The sequence below is a fragment of the Delphinapterus leucas genome, chromosome 8 (assembly GCF_059928025.1).
Source record: "Delphinapterus leucas isolate spDelLeu-1000000601 "Yukka" chromosome 8, BTC_Dleu_Yukka2, whole genome shotgun sequence".
Lineage (NCBI taxonomy): Eukaryota > Metazoa > Chordata > Mammalia > Artiodactyla > Monodontidae > Delphinapterus > Delphinapterus leucas.
Window position 1 is genome coordinate 51,772,041 of NC_143136.1, and position 18,410 is coordinate 51,790,450.

The window sequence follows — 18,410 nt, forward strand, 5'->3', positions numbered from 1 at the left end:
AAGACAGAAGCAAACGCTGCTTTTAAGGACACAGTGAAACACATTCAAGTTTCAGCCATGAAGCAACCATGGCGGGCAAAAGCAGCTATCAGAAAGTTTGTGCTTTCTGCATAAGGAATCAGACAAAGAAGCCAAAAAGCATGGCTGCAGCTAGTACAGATGTAACCTGACAAATACATGTGTTCAGGTTACAGAAAATGACTGATGACCTTCTAGACTTTCCTGAAGCCTGGTATAAACAATTTCTTGGTATTAAGAAACCGTTTCCTGTTTCTTTTATTCCATCTCTAAGGAGTTCCCAGCAAACAATTTATGTCATTCCTTTACTGGCGAGGACACACTGTATGGGCCTGGCTGAACCATGGATTGCTGTTCTCATGAGCCCTGACCCCTTTCCTGAATTTAGAAGAGGCAGTGCCAGCACTGGGGAAGAGACTCAAATACCATCTAGTGTCATGATGATGAGTTTGTGGTTAATTTAGCATGGCCCAATTTCTCAGCTGGGTCAGATTATATAACCAGACTGTCAATATCTTCCAAGAGAAAAGATGGTGGATAACGTACTTTCTCATTGTAAGCAAACTTCATCATCCTAAAGCTCCATAAAGAATCTGCACGTACCTGAATCATACTAACCAGGCCAAGAAATCATTCACAGGGTAAAAATGGTAACTGTCAAGTTTATTCCAAATCCCAGCTGCTTGGGAAGTTAATGAACTCTTATCTGATGTTCGGAGAAAAAGGAGAAGGAGGAGAAATAAACCTGTGAAATGAGACCATTTGTGGACTGAAAATTACCCAGGTTGCCCTTATTATGCTCAAAAGATGGTAGCCAATTTTTTTTTTAACTTTATTTATTTATTGGCTGCGTTGGCTCTTCATTGCTGTGCGTGGGCTTTCTCTAGTTGTGGTGAGCGGGGGCTACTCTTCATTGCAATGTGTGGGCTTCTCACTGCAGTGGCTTCTCTTGTTGCAGAGCATGGCCTCTAGATGCACAGGCTTCAGTAGTTGTGGCACATGGGCTCAGTTGTTGTGGCTCGCGGGCTCTAGAGCGCAGGCTTAGCAGTTGTGGTGCACGGGCTTAGTTGCTCCGTGGCATGTGGGATCTTCCCAGACCAGGACTCGAACCTGTGTCCCCTGAATTGGCAGGCAGATTCTTAACCACTGTGCCACCAGGGAAGCCCGGTAGCCAATTCTTTAAGCCCCACAGTCTTCATCTAGCCTCTCAGCACATTGCTTTGTTATTAGCAATGCCATTTGTGTTTGAGCTAGGAGGAAATCCAACGTCAAATGAAAGGGGCTTCTCCTTTTTATGAATTAGCCTTTCTTTTGCCATGCCATCAAAAAAGTGAGTACACTGCTTATTTCCCAAATCTTTTCCAGGCTGGCAGTGAATAATTCAAGTAAATCACTGGACGCCTTTATCTCTGAGTGACTCATGCTACTGAGAGCTGGCTTTATGGGTTTGAACCCAGCTAAGTTCTCACCGCCTCCTTTGGCTTTTATATAGCACAGCTTGGTGTACGTGAATTCAAAAGCCGTTCTTGAGCTGTACAACTTGTTATTATTATATCTCATAAAATTGTATTTGCCTACTTGATTGGATCTAAGTATTAAGCTGATATGATATTTTCTTGGCAATCTGAAATATAATCCTGACACAATTCTAGAAGGGTGTGACACTATGGTATGTCCCATAATAAAGAACATATGTTTTATTTTTAAAAAGGAAATGACATAGCTCATTTCTCATCTTCTCTGATTTTTTTAAAGATTATAATATGTAGGAGAGTGCAGTTAATCACATTTTAATCTAATATTTTAGAAGATAATCTTACACACCCAAAGATGAACTTCAGAAAATGGCAAAGAAGGGATTTAGCCAGATGTTTTAATTAAAGTGATGAAATCCAAAATACTTTCTCAAATATGGTAAAACCATCTCTGCCCTTATTAGAAAAGAAAAACAATTGAATTTCATATTGAGAGTGTGTATCTCCTTTTATTAGAGAGATTTAAGGATTTGGAACCTTCAGGTTGGAGTTCCTAATTAGCAATATTTGTCTCTAATTCAAGACTTGCTTCCTCCGAGTGACTTTCTGAAGAGGTAAGCAACCTACAGACTTTAAAATTACACAGAATTTTTAAATGGTCTTAAAGAGAAATGTCATTTTTAAGTAGTTTTCTTCATATGTTTGATAAAATCATGTTTCATGAGTAGGCATGCAATGTGAAGTTAGTACTCCTCTAATCCTTTCATTTCAAAGATCAAAATCAAGTTCGACTGAAGAGCCATAAAGACAAGTGCTATCAACTTGTTAAGCTGTCGTCACAAACATAGGGACTAACTAACCTGAACAGGTTATGTGACCCATGAAAGCAAGAGATATTTCTCATCCTTCCTTGTGAATAAAAATACTGCTGTAGCTCATATCTTAAATAACAAGTAACAAATACTAACATTTAATTACTGCTGACATTTGTCAAGTTCTGGCATTTGAGCCTCCGATAGTAATACATGTACTCATCACTCAAGAGTTTGAAATGACATATCCACTGCTTTCAATACATAGCTTATTAAAGCTAAGAACATCCAAAATAGCTGTAAGAGTCAAATTAAACAAGCTGTATTTTAGCACAAAGAACAAGGAGTTTTAGAGTACCTAAACTGAGACAAAAACAGACTGATGTTTCAAGTTCAGGTACTTACCAACTGTAAAACCTCAAGACGGTTACTTATGCCCCGTGAGCTTAGTTTCCACACATTAAAAATCAGATAACGGATCTTATTTCAGAATGTTATTGTGCAGGCTAAGTAAGAGAACATATATAAAGCATTTACTACATTCTTGATGTAGTAGAACTCTCTTCTTGTATAACCCCAACGTTGTTGTTAATGAGAACTTCACTATACTGGTGGATGTTTTCAAACTAAGTATCCTTATAAAATAGAAATAAATTGCTTCTGGTAATACAATGATTCAGATAGGAGAGCTAATGAAAAGTCGTCATGATTGGCATCACATCATTCAAAGATCTCCAGAAATGAGAAGACGGTGCTTGTGAAATCTTTTGTGCTACTGTTACCTCTTAGGGCTGTGAAACAACGAATTCACTGTCCTGCTTTTCTTATTCTCTATCTTCTTTGCATAATCTAGACTTTAATGACCTAAAGTAACCATGTTAGTGTTGGGGGCTGTACAAGATTAAACAGATGCACTAATGAGAAAAAAGAAAATAACGTGAGATGACAACATTTTAGTCACTGAGGTTCTGCAAAACAGGATGTTCTTTCCACACCACCTCTTCCTCTCATTCACTGAGGATGACGAGTTAGAGTACTTTGGTGCTTGGCAACTTTATCATCCCAGAAGGAACTTGGCATTCCATGAACTAGAGATGTGTGTTGAGCTTGCTTTCTTTGTGTTCCCCCTTCCCACCCCAGGGGTTTCCAGGGTGCTGGCAGAGAACATACAACTTTTTACAAAAGTATAACTTAAAGCCATTGTGAGAAGAAAGAGTTAAAGCTTCCAAGAGCTATTATTATAAAGTTTCATTAAAGGAGCTGTAATTGTTAAGGTATTTTAAATACATAGCACTTGGGAAGAAATCATAAAGAACTGAAAGATCTAGCAATGATAAATCAAGAGATACTGGTACCTAAGAGTCTTAGGTGAGGCAAACTTCAATATCCAATCAACACAACCTTCATGCAATCAACATTTGCTAAGTAGCTATTATGTGCAAGGTACTACAGAAGCCACATGGAATACACTAGTATGGAACTGTCTTAAGAGTCTATAGCGGTGGACACAGACACATTAAAGATTAATGATTTTGTAATGCAGTAAAACACAGTCACATTTGTGGACATAGTGTCATAGGATCACTAAGGGAGGGTGCATAATCTTGTTTGGGAGTTATTGGAGAAGGATTCCTGGTAGCTGTAACACTGGATCTGAGTCTTAAAGGAGTTAGCCACTGGTAAAAAAGGAAGGAAATGTCATTCCAAGAGTGTGAGCCCATATGAAAAAGTCTTAGAGGTGAAATACAGCATGTGCAGGGAACAAAAACTAGTCAATATAGAAGCTTAGAGTATGACAGAGGGTGGTGAGAAAGAAGAGCAGGATGCAATTTGTGGAGGATATTATTTTCATATTAAGAATCTTTTTTTTAAATTGAAGTACAGTTGATTTACAATGTTGTGTTAATTTCAGGTGCACAGCAAAGTAGCTTATATATATATATATATATATATATATAATTTTTCAGATTCTTTTCCCTTATAAGTTATTATAAAATATTGAGTATAGTTCTCTGTGCTATACAGTAGGTATATCTGTTGGCTATCTATTTTTTATTTAGTAGTGTGTATATGTTAATCCCAAACTCCTAATTTATCACTCCCTGCCCCTTTCCCCTTTGGTAACCATAAGTTTGTTTTCTATGTCTGTGGATCTATCTCCATTTTGTATATAAGTTCATTTGTATTATTTTTTTTTAGATTCCACATATCCGTAATATCATATGATACTTGTTTTTCTCTCTCTGACTTACTTCACTTAGTATGATAATCTCTAGGTCCATTCATGTTGCTGCAAATGGCATTATTTCATTCTTTTTATGACTAATATTCCATTGTATATACATATACATACCACATCTTTATCAATTCATCTGTCAATGGACATTTAGGTTGATTCCATGTCTCAGCTATTGTGAATAGTGCTGCAATGAACATTGAGGTGCATGTGTCTTTTCAAATTATGGTTTCCTCTGGATATATGCGCAGGAGTGGGATTGCTGGATCATATGGCAGCTCTATTTTTAGTTTTTTTCAGGAACCTCCATACTGATTTCCATAGTGGCTGCACCAATTTACATTCCCACCAACAGTATAGGAAGGTTCCCTTTTCTCCACACCCTCTCCAGCACTTATTATTTGTAGACTTTTTGATGATGGCCATTCTGACCGGTGTGAGGTGGTAACTCATTGTAGTTTTGATTTGCATTTCTCTAATAATTACAATGCTGAGCATCTTTTCATGTGCCTGTTGGCATCTGTATGTCTTCTTTGGAGAAATGTTCTCTTTAGATTTTCTGCCTAATTTTTGATTGGGTTGTTTTTTTTAAATATTGAGTTATATAAGCCATTTGTATATTGTTGGAAATTAAGCCCTTGTTCGTTGTTTTGTTTGCAAATATTTTCTCCCATTCCATAGGTTGTCTTTTTGTTTTGTTTATGGTTTCCTTTGTTGTGCAAAAGCTTTTAAGTTTAATTAGGTCCCATTTGTTTATTTTTGCTTTTGTTTCCATCACTCTAGGGGATGGATCCAAAAAAATATTGCTGTGATTTATGTCAAAGAGTGTTCTGCCTATGTTTTCCTCTAGGAATTTTATAGTATCTGGTCTTACATTTAGTTCTTTAATCCATTTTGAGCTTATTTTTATATATGGTGTTAGAGAATGTTCCAATTTCATTCTTTTACATGTAGCTGTCCAGTCTTCCCAGCACTGCTCACTGAAGAGACTATCTTTTCTCCATTGCATATTCTTGCCTCCTTTGACGTAGATTAATTTACCATTCGTTTATTTTTTTATTTCCTCTCCTAGAGGAAAACATAGGCAGAACACTCCTTGACATAAATCATAGCAATATCTTTTTGGATCCATCTCTTAGAGTAATGGAAATATTTTCATAAATTAAGAATCTTAAATGCAAACCTATAGGGCCTATAGGATAGTTAGACAATGAAGAGTTGAAGAGATTTAAGCAAGGGAGTAACAGGGGTCAAATTTGCATTTTACTTCAGATAAGATTTATTATACTTCAGGTAGTATTGTGGAGGATAGATTTGAGAAGGAGAAACAATTAGTTGTAGAAAGAACAATTAGAATAACTCTTGCATTAATCCAAGCAAGAGGACTTACCTGGTGGCACAGTGGTTGAGAATCCACCTGCCAATGCAGGGGACACGGGTTCGAACCCTGGTCTGGGAGGATCCCACCTGCCGTGGAGCAACTAAGCCCATATGCCACAACTGCTGAGCCTGCGCTCTAGAGCCCGTGAGCCACAACTACTGAGCCCACATGCTACAACTACTGAAGCCCGTGTACCTGGAGCCTGTGCTGCATGGCAAGAGAAGCCACTGCAACGAGAGGCCCACGTGCCACAACGAACAGTAGCCCCTGCTGGCCACAATTAGAGAAAGCCTGTGCGCAGCAACGAAGACCCAACGCAGCCAAAAATAAAATAAATAAATAATCCAAGCAAGAGATGACAAAGACTAGAACTAAGGTCAAGATAGGAATGGAGGAAAGGGATTTATTCAAGAACTATTTGGAGGCAAATCTAGCCAGTCTAGACAACTGATAGAGTAAGGGATGTAAAGTGAAATTCTGGATTTCTAATTTGGGTAAATGGTGAAGACACTAAAGGAAAAAGAATACACTAAGAGGAGACAATGAAAGAGGAAAGACAAAAATTCAAGAGTCAATTCCGTTTGAGAGGCCAATGAACTATGTAGGTGGCAACAAAAAACAGGAAACTGGATGTGCAAATCCAAATCTTGAATGAGAGTTGAGACTGGAGAGAGAGAGAAAGAGAGAGAGTCATTAGCAAAAGGTATCTGTTCAATCAAAATGGGGAATTTTACTCAGGTGAAACATATAGAGTGAGAAAAGCAGCTTACAAAGGACATAACCCAGGGCTATGGCAACATTTGTTTTTGTGGATGGAGGAAGAGGTGCCAGAAAAGAGATGGTCAGAATGTTACAAGACTAGCTAGAGGGATATAGCCTCATGGATCTTACGGGAGAAGAGAGCTTCAAGAAGTAAAGAATGATCCACAGCACCAAATGCAGTAGGGGCTCAGCAAGATAAGGACTGACAGCATCCACTGGATGTAGCAATCAGTAAGACATGGGTGACATTGGGGAGAGCAGAAGCATCAAAGTGATGAAAGAGCATGTCAGATGAAGAGGGCTGAGAAGTCATGGGAAGGAAGCAAGTGGAGAAACTTCTTCAGAGAAGTATAAATCCATGATGGTACCACAGAAAAACTGAGAGGAAAGTGGGTTTTTGCCTACTGGTCGTAAAAAAAAAAAAAAAAAAAAAAAAACAGGAAAATAAATGGGATTCACTTGAGCACATTCATAGATTGAGAGGAACACAGAAAGATCCATTTCCTTTGATAAGTAACATCAAAGATATGACAGACTAATAAAATCTGAAAGCATTCAAAAAATTCGTTTAAAACCATATTTCTTCCCCACTAAATCTTTCATCTATATGCCTAGCGACCTTCAATTTGGACCGATTGTACTTCTCCTGACTTTTGCAGCCAACATTTCTGCTGGCCCTGCTAATAAGCCATGAATGCAAGCAACATAATGGAGAAGGAAATACGAGGGGGAAAACAAGGCCCTGAAAAATTCAGACTGGAAAATCACCTTCTGAAGGGGTCCAGGTTGGCTGGTCAGACACTGAGTAATGCCAAGTTGGCTGTGCTCCTCTGAAATGTTTCCAAACTACAGTCTCAAATGCTAAACGCTGCAGAACCCAAAAAAGTCATATGCTATAACACATGGGCTTGGTCCACTTAAAGGGTTATTATTTTCCAGAGAGAGGCTGTGGTATCTGTAAGTGGTGGCATGAAAGCAATTACTTAATTATCTTATTTCCCAGCAGAAGATGACAACTAACAATTACCGTTTGGCTGCATACCCTTCTCTGTGAAGACCCGGGGTGGTGAAATCAAAGGTGTTCTGAGAACACTCCTGGGCATGTTGTACTGACTTCGGCGAGCCCAAGAGCTCTGCCTAGTTTCAGGTGGCAGACTCCTCTTGATTATTACTGCGATGGTAATATGAGGACAAAATCAACACAGAAAGTAAAATTCGCTTTTGCTGCTTATTGGTTATTTCACATTTTGCATAATAATTGAAAAATAAACCCTAAGGACTTCTTGTATTTTGGACACAGCCTTGAAGTAGAGAATTTTTTATTGGGTTTATCTTTACAAGCTGCCTTAAATTCTTTTGGGGGGAAAGGTAGAATATCCGTAAACTTTAAAAAACCCAGTAATGCTCAGTCGTGGACATAGAAATGGATCAGTGACAAATTCAGCAGCAAATCAAAATACAATTAGCAAACTGAAGAGAATATACAATATAAGGCTAGAAATGTTGTTTTCCTGGTGGTTTCTAGAAGGGAGTGGCAGTACTTAGATCTTTTCTTTGATTTTGAAAGATAGTTCAAAAGATGGACAGTGGTAAAAATGAATTTAGATCTAGTGAAGAAGACCTACACTAAATGCATACCAATGAGCACCAATAATGAACCTCTCTGTAGTTTCCTCACCTATTAAACTTCTACCCAAGTATATCAGGGAATTTCACCAGGCGTGCCAGTCTCCCCCCAAAAGCTTGCTCAACTACTATTTAGGCACCCTAATATAGCCTGAAGTTAGCTATGATTTCTAGGAAATCATGATTTACATATAAATCAGCAAGTTCTCTTTACTCAAAACCATCAAGGCAACTAAGAAAAGCCTCCAGATGAACCTGCTGAGAAACATTCGAGTTGCTTCCTAGACTCTAAGTTGAGATGGAAGCTCCTTCTCTCCTGGGGTCTTGAGCCACTTGTTTCATAGCTGACAATGGTAGCTGAGATCCTGAATAGCTCAATGAAACATTGGACACTTGTTAAAGGTTTCAAAACATCAGCCCTGGGAATGTAATATTTGCTGTTTATAAGTTCTGGGAGGACGCTGCAGCTTCTGATGTTTAGCATTAAAGCTACTTTGTTAAAAACCAAAGGAACTAAAACACTGAGTTTCACAACAAGTCACATTCATCTTTGTTTATAGCCTGGAAAAACTAATCAACAAATATTAACTAAGAAGAAATAATTACATACAATAACTGTAGTTATTAACACAATAAAAAAATAGGAGCACTGGATTCCTCAGACCTCATTTGTCCCTTTTCTAGAAACCTATATAATATGTCCAAGATAACAAAAGAATTAAATCTAAAATTTATAACACTTAAGCTTAAATTTTAAATATGACTTATAATACTAAAAGAAAACAAAAACCCTATCTTGTCCAGTACTGAGATGGTGAGTTTTGGAAATCAGGGGACATTTTTCTCTGTTCCATTGTTTGGTACATAGTAGATGCTAAATTAAAACATTTTTAAATCATCAAAAAATCTACAGACAATAAGTGCTGGAGAGGGTGTGGAGAAAAGGGAACCCTCTTGCACCGTTAGTGGGAATGTAAATTGATTCAGCCACTATGGAGAACAGTATGGAGGTTCCTTAAAAAACTAAAAATAGAACTGCCATACGACCCAGCAATCCCACTACTGGGCATATACCCTGAGAAAACCATAATTTAAAAAGAGTCATGTACCACAATGTTCATTGCAGCTCTATTTACAATAGCCAGGACATGGAAGCAACCTAAGTGTCCATCGACAGATGAATGGATAAAGAAGATGTGGCACATATAGACAATGGAATATTACTCAGCCATAAAAAGAAATGAAATTGAGTTATTTGTAGTGAGGTGGATGGACCTAGAGTCTGTCATACAGAGTGACGTTAAGTCAGAAAGAGAAAAACAAATACCGTATGCTAACACATATATATGGAATCTAAAAAAAAAAAAAATGGTCATGAAGAACCTAGGGGCAAGACGGGAATAAAGACACAGACCTACTAGAGAATGGACTTGAGGATACAGGGAGGGGGAAGGGTAAGCTGGGAGAAAGTGAGAGAGTGGCATGGACATATATACACTACCAAACGTAAGGTAGATAGCTAGTGGGAAGCAGCTGCATAGCACAGGGAGATCAGCTCGGTGCTTTGTGACCGCCTGGAGGGGTGGGATAGGGAGGGTGGGAGGGAGGGAGACGCAAGAGGGAAGAGATATGGGAACATATGTATATGTATAACTGATCCACTTTGTTATAAAGCAGAGACTAACACACCACTGTAAAGCAATTATACTCCAGTAAAGATGTTAAAAAAAAAAAAATTGAAATAGAAATGTCCTTGCCTAAAGTCAGAGAGACCTAGAAAGCAGCAGACCATTAAAAAAAAAAAGAAAACAACAGACCATTATTCTTGAAAGTTTTATTTGGGAAGGTAAAATAAGAGTGGAACATTTTTATGATGATCCTTTCTCTGAAGTGAAGGAAAGAATAAATCTTCAGCTGACTACCTAGAAAAAAAGAAAAAGAGAGAAAATTTCATATTAAAAAAATCTAGGGCTTCCCTAGTGGCGCAGTGGTTGAGAGCCCGCCTGCCGATGCAGGGGACGCGGGTTCGTGCCCCGGTCTGGGAAGATCCCACATGCTGCGGAGCGGCTGCGTCCGTGAGCCATGGCCGCTGAGCCTGCGCGTCCGGAGCCTGTGCTCCGCAACGGGAGAGGCCACAACAGTGAGAGGCCCGCGTACCGCAAAAAAAAAAATAATAATAATAATAAAATAAAATAAAATAGAACATGACAGATCCTATGAGATTAGGGAACAGAGAAAGCCTGAAGGCCCTGTTAGGTATGTGCCTAAAGGCCTCTTACCATCAACCACCTATGTCTATTATTAAAGACCTGTGCAGACTCTCACAACATTGAAGGGTTTTTTAAAGAACTTCTTTATTATTTGAGAAATACTACTATATTCTTCCACACGTAAAGTAGAAGGAGATTCAAGAATAAAAACCAAGACCTTCAATGGCTTCCCTCGGTATTCTAATTATTTACTATTTGTATAAAGCAATTTTTAATACAAGAAGGCCTTTTGATGCCTTAAAGAAATAGGATGCCTGCAACAATCTTATAATTGTCCATTCAAACTAAAAGACTTTGAGCACAAAACTTCACTGTCTCTAGAGGGGTAAGAAAACCTAGTGATTTCAAAAATATAGGAATATAGTTTTATGTTGCTGCCTAGAAACTATAGATAGAGGGATAATGACATTGTTTTTTTCTCCTCATAGAACTTAAGTTATTTAACTCTATTAATCCTTAACTATCTCATCACCTAAATAGAGATATGTATATCTTCTCCCTCTACTAAACACTTAGAATCAGTTAGATAACCAATTGAAAAGGTGTCATGATATATCCTTTAGAGACATAAAGCCTACGGCTCATTTCTAAAAGGCTTTACTTCTTCCTCCTCTTGGGTGGGCCTGACTTCCTTGAAAACATCAGAAGAGAGGATTAGTTGAATAATCAAGGCAACATAAAAACACTTCATTCCCGCCCTTCCCATTAAGTTGTGACTCATTCTCCAAGTGTTGTACAGTTGCTGCCTCTGGAAGTTTGATGTCACATGCAGATTGCTCAGGGAGCAGATCCAGTATCTTGGACAACACAAGCGTATAAACAGTATAATTGCAGCATTCTTTATGTCGCACCAAAGATACTGCAAAGCTATTCACACAAGGTCTGATGGCATTATGGCTACAATTAGAAAGTAAAACTAACTCTAGTTTAAAATATCACTTCCTAGTAAATATAAACTTTTTTAATAGGGGAAAGTGGTAGATGGGAGAAGGGGTGAGCTTGAGAGGAAAATTCTGTGGAAGGGAAAGCATTTTCTTATGTCATAACACTCACAGATCTGGCTAGCTTCAAATCTTAACCCCTCCCCCCCCCCCCCCCGTTACTAATTCTATGGCTTTATCTCCTCTTCTTGCCTCCATTTCCTCATCTCTAAAGTGGATACTCATAATAGCATTGAACCTCAGAGTTGTGAGAAATGAAAGAAATAATGGTTAATGGTATGTTAACCATTAGCAATAACTAAAGACAATAAATAAAGGTAATTTCATTTCATGTTTATGGTGCTCTGTTTAATGAGTACATAGTAAGTACTGGTTATTGTAGATAAGAGGGGACCCACCTGCTTTTTTTGTATTTTGTGTTGTATTGTGTTTTGTGATGTCCGCGCAGCAAAGTTACTTTATTCTAACCTTGATTATGAAGTGCTTAGGGCACCAAGGCCAGTGAAAAGGGAGTACAAAGATGCAAAAGGGAAAACATTGAAAATGAAAAGAAATAGGTCCTTATGAAATTCAGATTAATCCTTGGCCTCAAGGAATCTCAGAAGTGAGAGGGACTCTCATGGCCACGTAAATTAACTCTTCCCTCCTTAACCCTGATGCTGAACTATAGGTTATACCTACCCCTACCTAGAAATCAAGAAAGCCTCTTTCTAAAGGGCTGTTCTCCCAGATCCATACTTGTGCCAGTGTACAAGTGTACGTATCTGAAAAAATACCATGATTCTCACCTACGTAGGCCTTTTATTGCTCACTGTCAACAAAGAACTAGAAATAAACATTACATGTGGAACCACCTTCACCACGGCTATTTAGTGCCAGCGGTTAAATTAAGGGCAACCCTGACTTTCTGTGCTTTTGGCTTCTAGTTTATACTTTCCACAGGGCAATACTATTATAGCCCTTTCAGAAACACCTCCTGTTAATTCCTGGTAATTAATCTCCAGCTAACGTGGCCTAGGCAAAAATCCCACCCAGGCATCACTTGCAGAAGATCTGGATGAACCATTTGCTGCCATGTCTGAATGCCTTATCTGATTTCCTACCTGGCATCAAAACACCGACTCCACGGCCCCGCGTGGCATTATACGTGAGACACACAGACAAGGCTGGTCGGTGGGTGGAAGGATGGGGTGGGGACCGCGCCCCGCAGCCAGGAACAGGCTCGCGCCTTCCCCCCCGCCCCGCCTCCGTCCCGCAACCGCCCCCTTAAATGACCGGCAGCAAATCCACAGGGCGCCTGATTTTCACAGCACCTTGCAGTCAAGCAAACAACTAGGAAGGATAAAGGTTTCAAAGTGCCGAGGCCTGTCTCTGCCCTCTCCTCCCACACAGAGGCTGAAACCGAACCCCGAGCCTTGACATTCCTGGGGGACGCGCCGCACGTGTCGCTCTGTTGCCCGGCCTCCGCCTCACGTGACACGCACATCAGACCCGGCTTTGTGCGAGGCTCCAGGCGCAGCCCCGTGACCTCAGCCCCTTTTCTGCAGGCCCCTGAGCACGCTGTGATCAGAAAACTGGACTGCTAGTCCTGGCAAACAACAGAGGTCACTATTGAAAAGAGCTTGCCTGTCAGCGACTCTAAACTTTAATAAATTTTAAGGGGCTTGACCCTCTCATTCGTCTCTGTCTCGCGGGCTTGAGGGGAAAATGCTGCGACTGTTTTCGTTACAATGCCAAGGCCGTGCTTGCTGCCATCCCTTTTTGATCAGACATACTCGGTACACACTGAACTTTCTGCCATCCCTTTTTGATCAGACATACTCGGTACACACTGAACTTTCTCCTCTGCCCTCAAAGTCCCAAGTTGCCAAACCAATGTCTGCAAAGTAGTACAGGGCATGCAATTTTAACCACTAAAGACATAGAAATAGACTATCATATGTTCTACAGTCTACGTAGAAAAAGACATAGTCTCGTTCTATGCATATTTTCAGGATCCTCCCCACCCTACACAGTCCTAAGAAAGTGCTGCCCATCATTTAAAAATGTTTTCATTACTTTAACAAATGACCCCCCCCCCCACATACACACACATGCCCTTTTACCAGCTGTCACCCTCCAGGTTAGCAGTTCTGTATCCAAAGCCAAATTTCTGATATGAAGAAAGTTGTTTTAAGACTTTGACTGACTCACATACAACAATAAAAATAGTTGAAAGATGAAAGACTTACTTTTTTTTTTTTTTTTTGGCGGTACGCGGGCCTCTCACTGTTGTGGCCTCTTCCGTTGCGGAGCACAGGCTCCGGACGCGCAGGCTCAGCGGCCATGGCTCACGGGCGCAGCCGCTCCGCAGCATGTGGTATCTTCGCGGACCGGGGCACGAACCCCGTGTCCCCTGCGCCGGCAGACGGACTCTCAACTGCTGCGCCACCAGGGAAGCCCAAGACTCTTACTTTAAAATATCATTCCTTAAGATTCCTTAATAGTGCCCACACCCCTCAGTCTTGCCCTATGTTGGCTTATAAATACCAAGTTAAAATCCTTGATTGGCTGAAAACGCTTTTAATCCACTTCATGGTCTTCTGAAAGGCCATACTGAAACCCTAATCCCTGTGGGCCGCAACAGTGTCCTTCGCCATCCAGCCCACACAGATTAGACCAGTCTTTGAGAGCACAATCAAGCAAAGCAGGGAAAAGGGATACAATTGCCCCACCTCAATCAGGCAAACTAGATCTTGTAGCTCTTCTTCTCTTTTCTATTTTTCTTTTCTTGCTCATTTGCATAATTGCAGTTCTCTTCTGATTCACTTTGCCGGTGGAGACTTGGCTGCTAGCCCTGTAAATTGCTTTCATATAAATCTGGAAGTCAAGAAGTAAAGCATGTGGCTCTAATTAGCTGTAATTCCAACCTAATTCACTGTTGGACCCAAAGAGGACTTTCTAAAGACAGATAAAATCAGTGCCTATCACTTTAGTATTCGATCCCTAACGAAAAGTTTGGTTGACTGTCCTCCTTCTAGCTGAGATAGAAATAAAGCCTTAATATTCTCATTCAGGGTCACTGGCTGTGTTGTCCTCTTGTAGTGGTAGCAGAATAGACTGAGGTTGGGGACAGGTGGTGAAAGACGATGGGAACAAAACTTCGTTACTGTTACCCAATCAGCCCCTGCCCACCAATAGGAGGTCTGGAAAAGACAGAGAAGCAAAACTCACCTCCAACAGGGAAAATGACAGAGGTGGTGGAGAGAGGTTCAGCATAGCAGAGAGGTGTGTATATTGGCTGACAAACGCACACTCTGATGTATGTTAGTGATCGCTCAGTTTGTTTACATGGTAACTCATTTATGCTGCTGCTCTTTGCTCTTGAGTGAAGATAGATCATCCAGCAGAGCAAATCTTTGTTTCTTATGAGCTCATCTGCTCCTGCAGTCTGCGCCATACCTGTAATTATAATTATGGCCCACAGCTTGATATGCTGTAATCCTTTCTAGTGAAACCAATTGTGAGTTCACAGAGTTACTTAGCAAAGAGAGAATGCCTGAATTGATAGAATCAGCTTCATTTGTCCCTTTTATTGGTGATTCTAGCTGTTCTTAGCCTTCTGTTAAGATTCAGGTGATTAACATTCTTCAGTAATATGGAGGCATCCTTACATTTTCAAGGCAACTTTGATGTTACCAAACTGTAACTGGGACACTCCGGACAAGCATAATGAGGCAGGGCTTTCTGAAGAAAATAGCTGATACTGAGAGATAAAAGAATTGGTAAAGTCACACCTCAGGTGTTATATTAATGAAGGAAAGAGAGTCCACATAGAATCACTGGAAGTAAACTCCTAAGAGATGGTGTCAGTAAATCATTACATGTGGACAATTTTGACCACATCTTTCTTACAACATGGGTATATGTTTCAACACTAACAGACTCAGTGTGTTGCTAAAATAATTCTGCAGCATGAATAGTCCACCATTAAGTCGCAGCTGCCTGATAGTTTTTCAGATTCACTGTCATTTAGATGAAAAAATTTAACACAGAACTTTTTTGTTTCAATTATACTGATTCTTAGGACATGCAGGCCTTGTTCTAAAGTAACAGAGTTCCTTTTTTTTTCCTTTCTGAAGAGGCATTGTTTCTCCTTGATATAATGTTCTTTCTAGATACTTGATAAGAAAAGGAATTTGTGATTATGGGTTTATATGCAGTTTGCAGTTATAACCTCTTTTTTCCCCCAGTCTCAGAATAGGAGGAGTGGGTTTTTAAATCCATGTAAAGCAGATAAGACTTTTTTTTCCTCTACAAGGTTTCATTTCTAAAATTTGAGCCCAAATATTACAGCCTTCAATTGGTCTATTGTATTTCAGTCAGACAAAGGATTTAGTCAACTGCAGTGACATTTCAGCTTTTTAATTCTGTTGCAAATTACTGGATGTACCATGAGATTTTTCTCTGTTGTATCAAATAAAATTCAACTTGAGAAAATAGAGGAGATGAAATGGAAACAAGTAAGACTATCTAGGACAATGATAATGAATTTGGTTTATCAGGTCTATGAAAAATGAAAAATGCTTTTGCATAGAACGAGTATGTTTTACAAAATATATATTCATGAAAGAAAAGCTTCTTTTTAGTAAGGAAGAATCCCAGAATTTTACAATTAGCAATCAGCATTGCTTCAAACAGCGGTTCTCAAAGTGTGGTCCCTGGATGAGAAGCATCAGCATCACTTAGGAACTTGTTAGAAATGCACATCCTCAGGACACACTAACGACCTGCCTATTCAGAAACTCTGGGGCTGGAGCCCTGTAATCTGTATTTTAACAAGCCCTTCAAGTGATTCTATTGCCCAATCAAGGTTGAGAACCACTGGCTTAGATCAGTACAGCAGCCTCCTATCCAACCTGCTTATCTCCAGACTTGCTTCCCAAAAATTATTCTCCACATTGTCTCCAGAATGTCCTTTAAAAATACTCATCAATCGGGCTTCCCTGGTGGCGCAGTGGTTGACAGTCCGCCTGCCAATGCAGGGGACACAGGTTCATGCCCAGGTCCGGGAAGATCCCACATGCCGCGGAGCGGCTGGGCCCGTGAGCCATAGCCGCTAAGCCTGTGCGTCTGGAGCCTGTGCTCCGCAAAGGGAGAGGCCACAACAGTGAGAGGCCCGCGTACCGCAAAAAAAAAAATAAAATAAAAAAAATAAGGGGCTGGCGTGATTGATCGGTACACGGGCCTCTCACTGTTGTGGCCTCTCCCGTTGCGGAGCGCAGGCTCAGCGGCCATGGCTCACGGGCCCAGCCTCTCGGCGGCATGTGGGACTTGCCCGGACTGGGGCACGAATCCGTGTCCCCTGCATCGGCAGGCGGACTCTCAACCACTGCGCCACCAGGGAAGCTCCAGCCAGCCCCTTCTTTAAAACTCTTCCCCAATTTCCCATGGCTCTTGGGTCAGGATATTCATGGTATTCAAAGTTCTTCACCCACTGGTCCCTCATAAGCTCTGTGGCTCTCCCCACCTCCCCTGATCACTCCACCCCCCTCACCTGCCAGCCCACGTGCACACACAGGTACATACCTCCACAACCTGCACACCCACAAAGCTTCAGCCCTTCTGATCTCCTTTCAGTTCTGCAGGGACACTACGGGCTCCTTCTCATCCCTAAGCTCTGTACATTGTTCCTTCCTCCTAAAATGCCTTTGTCCCCTCCTTCTCACCCTCTACTTCCCTCCTCTCTTTATCTGGATAACTTGTTCTCATCCTTCCAGGACTCATGTTGGTTCTCACTCATCTCCTCCAGGAAGCTATGCCTGAACACTCCCACCCAGGCCTAGGCTGGGTTCCTTTAATAGGTGTCAACCACAGAACATTCTGTATACTTCCATCATTGTACCCATCACCCAGAATTACTAATTTGTCTTTCTTCCCCTGACTAAATTACAAGCTTCTAGATGGGAAGGACTGTCTCTTACAGTCTGGATACCCCAACATCTAGCACAGGGCTTGGTTCATAATAAGCATTTAATAAGTCTGCCTTGCATGAATGAATGAATAATTCCTTTGGTACAGAGATGAACAGAATTGGGTCCAGAGAAGTAAAGAGGCCTGACACATCTACTTTATGGGCATTAACACCCTGATCCCCTGTGGCTCAATGTTCTTGCCTTAAATCATATTGTTTTTCAGACCCAAGGAAAACTCACCCCAGTTGTTCCGTGTCAGCTGTTCTACTCTAGAGAGAGAACTGGGACTAAGCAGTCCTTTGGGTTCAGTTTATAACAATTTTACCAACTTGATTATGATTTTGTGATGAGATATTCTAGGGAAGGTGACGACACCATACCAGGAATAATGACATCACTTAGTATGTTACCTCCCGAATTCTCTAGCACACACAGGCTCTCTGTTGGCTGCATGGTACAGGGCTCCTCAGATCTTTGCAAGATTGCAGTGCTCTTTGGCTTGAAAAATCTAATAAGGTGGCTAACCCAGGAAGATCACTTCACATGGTGGGTGAGAATATGGGCTCTGGCTCAGACCGGTGACTCAGATCTCACCTCCACCCTGTGCTAACTGCTGTGACATGTAAGCTGTGGTTTCCTAACCTATAAAGTATGGGAGAAGGTGCTTCTTAGCATATGGCACTGGTGTGGAGACTAAAGAAAGACTAAGGATTAATCAAAAGCACTTAATACAATGGCATATAGGAAGTGTTTAAAAAACATGAGCAAAATTCAAACTAATAAGATATTGAGAACTGTGGTGACCAGTTTCAGCAGACACCAGACATACAGAAAAGTTGAAATGCAAGTTAATATTGACTTTAGGTTAAGATTTCACTAAAGGAAAGGGCATTGTTTCCTATATGCGTTATCTTGAAAATTTTTATCTAGCAACA

General features: G+C 40.5%; 1 protein-coding gene across 12 annotated transcripts in view; it reads left to right on the forward strand.

Annotated features, from left to right (window-relative positions):
- Positions 1–18,410, forward strand: part of LOC149748554 (uncharacterized) — a 230,834-nt gene that overhangs the window by 130,705 nt on the left and 81,719 nt on the right. For 4 of the 12 annotated variants that reach the window (XR_016394108.1, XR_016394107.1, XR_016394109.1 and 1 more), the window contains one exon: positions 293–16,627. The exons of 2 other annotated variants lie outside the window; for them this stretch is intronic. The gene's annotated coding sequence lies outside the window, so the exon portion shown is untranslated. Of the gene's footprint in view, positions 1–292; positions 16,628–18,410 lie in introns of those variants that run through there. 6 more of the 12 variants (XR_016394099.1, XR_016394110.1, XR_016394105.1 and 3 more) reach the window with 5 other exon arrangements.